Source organism: Rhinopithecus bieti, unplaced genomic scaffold, assembly GCF_001698545.2.
Source record: "Rhinopithecus bieti isolate Rb0 unplaced genomic scaffold, ASM169854v2 scaffold_33515, whole genome shotgun sequence".
In the NCBI taxonomy this organism is placed as follows: domain Eukaryota; kingdom Metazoa; phylum Chordata; class Mammalia; order Primates; family Cercopithecidae; genus Rhinopithecus; species Rhinopithecus bieti.
The window spans coordinates 5,767-9,957 of record NW_016814192.1 but is presented as its reverse complement, the minus strand read 5'-3'; positions in this window follow the sequence as shown (position 1 = coordinate 9,957).

The following is a 4,191-nucleotide window of genomic DNA, read 5'->3' as shown; positions in this document are numbered from 1 at the left end:
TTTTTTGAGACAGGGTTTCACTCTGTCACCCAAGTTGGAGTACAGTGGCATGATCGTGGCTCAATGCAGCCTTTGCCTCCTGGGTTCAGGTGATCCTCCCACCTCAGCCTCCTGAGTAGCTGCGACTACAGGCATGTGCCACCACACCTGGCTAATTTTTATATTTTTAGTAGAGACAGGGTTTTGCCATGTTGCCCAGGCTGGTCTTGAACTCCTAAACACCTTGGCCTCCCAAAGTCCTGGAATTACAGGCATGAGCCATTGTGTCCAGCCTAGAATGTTTTTGAGAAGCCATTTTTTCTATCTACCACACTGCAAGTAGTGGTCAAGAGCATAGCTCTTGAGTTTACCTGTCTGTGTTCACCATTTACAATTGGTGACCTTGGCCAAGTTAATATCTATGGACTTAACTTTTCCTCATCAGTACAATGGGTTAATAAATGGTACATACTTTACAGAATTGTTAGATGAAGTGACTGCGTACTTCAGATAAAATAGAACAATGGATGACACTCAGTATAGCATCAATAAATGTTACTTTAATTATCAAGTGTCTGAAACTCTGCCAGGCATGGTGGCTCACTCCCTTAGACCCAGCACTTTGGAAGGCTGTGGTAGGCATATTGCTTGAGCCCAGGAATTTGAGACCACCCTGGGCAAAATGGTGCGACCCCATCTCTATTATTACTTTTTAAAAAAAGTCTGAAACTCAATCTACAACTCAAAGTCTTTAATCCAGCAAAGCCCACATTGAGAGTTTCTGAGTCTCCAACTATACCAGATTTATTGGCAGAAAAAATTATTTTCCTCTCTGTTTAGAGTATATTGAAAGGCCAATATTTGCCATCTTTCCTTTGAATTCGTAACAAATAAGGGGACATTGGCATCTCTTATTTAGGGAAGGGGATGAGAAGGGGCTGGAAATTTCCTCCTGCCTCATCTATGGCTTCCTGGTTGTGACTCACAGTGATAATGGCTCCAGTTACTGTTCACTCCTAGTGGTGGACATGGGTCCCATCTGGAGGGCTTTCTAAACGATTTTTTATTAACTTTCAGGGACCACTTTCTTTAGTAGCTCCAAGTTAGGAGTCTCAACCCTTTATAGTAATGGCTAATAGAATCCACTATAGTTAGTGGCTTGTGGCATCTTTAAGTCGGTTTTTCTTATGTCTCTCACTTCAGGTTCTTTACTGACTTGAAAGCACAATGGCTTTCCCTCAGGACCACCTCTAGAGGGTAACTCACAACAGAGCAACATGGTAGGTACTGCAAGCTCCTTTCAAAAGAATGGAAATCCTTGCTTTTCTCAGACACCAGCATTCGGACGTGTTTGAGACAGGCACAGATCCTGTGGATTCACACATCACAGAGGGACTCCTCTAGGTTTGAACCAAAGTTAATCTAGAGAGAGCTAGCTGGATGTGCCACATAGGCATGATCTGTTGCCATTTCCTATTTCCACCTCATTTTAAAACTATCAATAGTCTTGCCGGGCGCGGTGGCTCAAGCCTGTAATCCCAGCACTTTGGGAGGCCGAGACGGGCGGATCACGAGGTCAGGAGATCGAGACCATCCTGGCTAACACGGTGAAACCCCTTCTCTACTAAAAAAAATACCAAAAAACCCCCCACAAAAAACAAAAAACGAGCCGGCAAGGTGGCGGGCGCTTGTAGTCCCAGCTACTTGGGAGGCTGAGGCCGGAGAATGGCGTAAACCCAGGGGGCGGAGCTTGCAGTGAGCTGAGATCTGACCACTGCACTCCAGCCTGGGTGACAGAGCTAGACTCCATTTCAAAAAAAAAAAAAAAAAAAAAAACTATCAATAGTCTTTATACAAGTCATAATGACTTTTCCAGAAGTACTCATAATGGGCTTATAAAACGTTTTGCTTTTCACAAGTAATTTTGGAAAAGGATAAGTTTGGGAGGCTTCTTGCATTGTTAAGATCTGACCTTGCCTTACTGGTTACCTAGCCTCTACATCTCTGGACATAAACCTTAAAGGACTTAGAAAGCTAGTTTACAAGGCCAACATTTAACATTCTAAGTTTAGAGGAGAAAGGAACTTTATATGGCTTTTTAATGATGAAGGTGAACGATTGTGACAGTCCAGCTATTGTAAACGTAGACACCAAAATAGAACTTGTCTTAAGGGACCTACGACTTCAACATATGAAATATGTTTTCCTTAAAATTCTGAAAAGTCTTGGCTCTAGCTGATGCTGAGAAATTGGTTTCTAGAAGACCATATCTCAAGTAAAAATTATATACAACTACAATTCAGAACATATTAGTTAAAAATAGCATATAGTATTTCATGCTTTCATATAACTATGGAAGTTCAAAGAGTGTTTCTAGAGGCAAAACTGACTCATGAAAACAGCAAACAGAGCCATAGATTCAATAGCCAGAGATTCAATTTTTAGGGGGAAACTTTTTTTTTCTAAAAAAGTAGCAAATATTAATTTTCTTTCATAATGTGGGCAGTGTTAATATTGAAGCTATATTGTGGCTTGTAGAAGCAACATTAGATATACATCAGAGCCTATATTTACTTACTCCCTATGATTATTAGAACACTTGACATATCAAGGATAAAGGTATTATCAATAGTGCTCCTCTCCATGAATCAAAAGTGTGATGACAAAGTATTTTAAGGTTAATTGCTATGCATCAAGTTTTAGGCTTTGAATAATTTGCTACCTTAGCAACTGATAAATTCATATGCATCAAGAGATTTATCCTATGGCCATTAGAAGCTAAGAGAGAGGAGAAGTGAGGGAAGAAGACAGAAAGAGGGAGAGAGAAACAAAAGGAGACTGACAGCTAAATATGATGCTTCCATGAAGGGCTGCATTTAGCTCACAAAACAGTTAAGTGTAAAATCCATAAAAGATGAACAGAAAGGAGTACTGCTTTAGAAACAGAAAATTTGAGGCAGAGATACAAGTAAAAATTCTGCAACTGATTAAAGTCTTCTAAAAATTTAACAAAAATTTTATGCATAGAAAGGAATTTCAGTTTCATTAATTTGTAAAAAAGTAAATATTACAATGGAAATCACTTGGTTGCATTTGTAAAAAAATTTATTAATAATGCATTGGAGCAACAAAGAGACTAGTGCAACCCAAAGAAATGGACTATGGGATCACAAATCTCTTAGTGGCAAGATTATGAAATGTAATATTCTAGCAAAATAAATACACGTCGTTTGCTCTTTGGACTTGCATCATTCTTTTAGGTCATTCTAAAAGTTTGTTTAGTAGCATATATATATATACACATATATACACATAAATATATATGCTACTAAACAAAGAGCGTCAAGATGACACTCTTCAGACCTGTTAAAAGCAACCAGAAATAAGCAATTTATTCCTGTTTCTCTGAGATTGCTTTTAGAAATGATATATTAGTACTAGAATATTTTTTAATACTTTGATACTGATTGTGGGCTGTTCTTTTTTAGAGAATTTGAACGTAAGTGCTAAAATTGTGTTTGGTTTTGGTCACTTTACAATTATGTTTTAACTTTTATTAATTGCTTAGTATTTCTACTATTGTTTAACAATTAAACATATCGGGGATGTCTGTCTATTGTGACTGAAAGTGCATTTGCATCCTGTTTATTTCTTAGTGAAACTGTTAAATTTTCTTTTACTTGCTTGTCATATGTTCTTTTAAAAGTCAATAATCATATTCATTCACTTACAACCCTTCTGGATTTCTGGACTCTTAGGAAAAAATAAAAGAACTATTTACCATTTATTTTATTTTATAAATCCTTTACAGCCTGTATTTAATTTGGGACCCCAACTTGTGGTGAATATTTGAATTGCTAAGATTTGTACAGTTTACTGATCCAGTCAGAGCCCCTACTGGCTTTTCCTCTCAGCGTCACAAATAACATAAAATAGTAAAATGATTAAAACAGGAGTGGGAACTGTAAAAGGCTGTGAATTCTTCTTTTTAGCTATTCTTAAAATAGTATTGACAATCAGGTTTCTGACGATAATTTCTGAAGGCTCCCTCAAAGCCCCTCTGTTTGTATAATTTTTTGACACTATCTGCACTATTTTAAAATCATGAATTGAGGCCGGGCGCGGTGGGTCAAGCCTGTAATCCCAGCACTTTGGGAGGCCGAGACGGGCGGATCACGAGGTCAGGAGATCGAGACCATCCTGGCTAACATG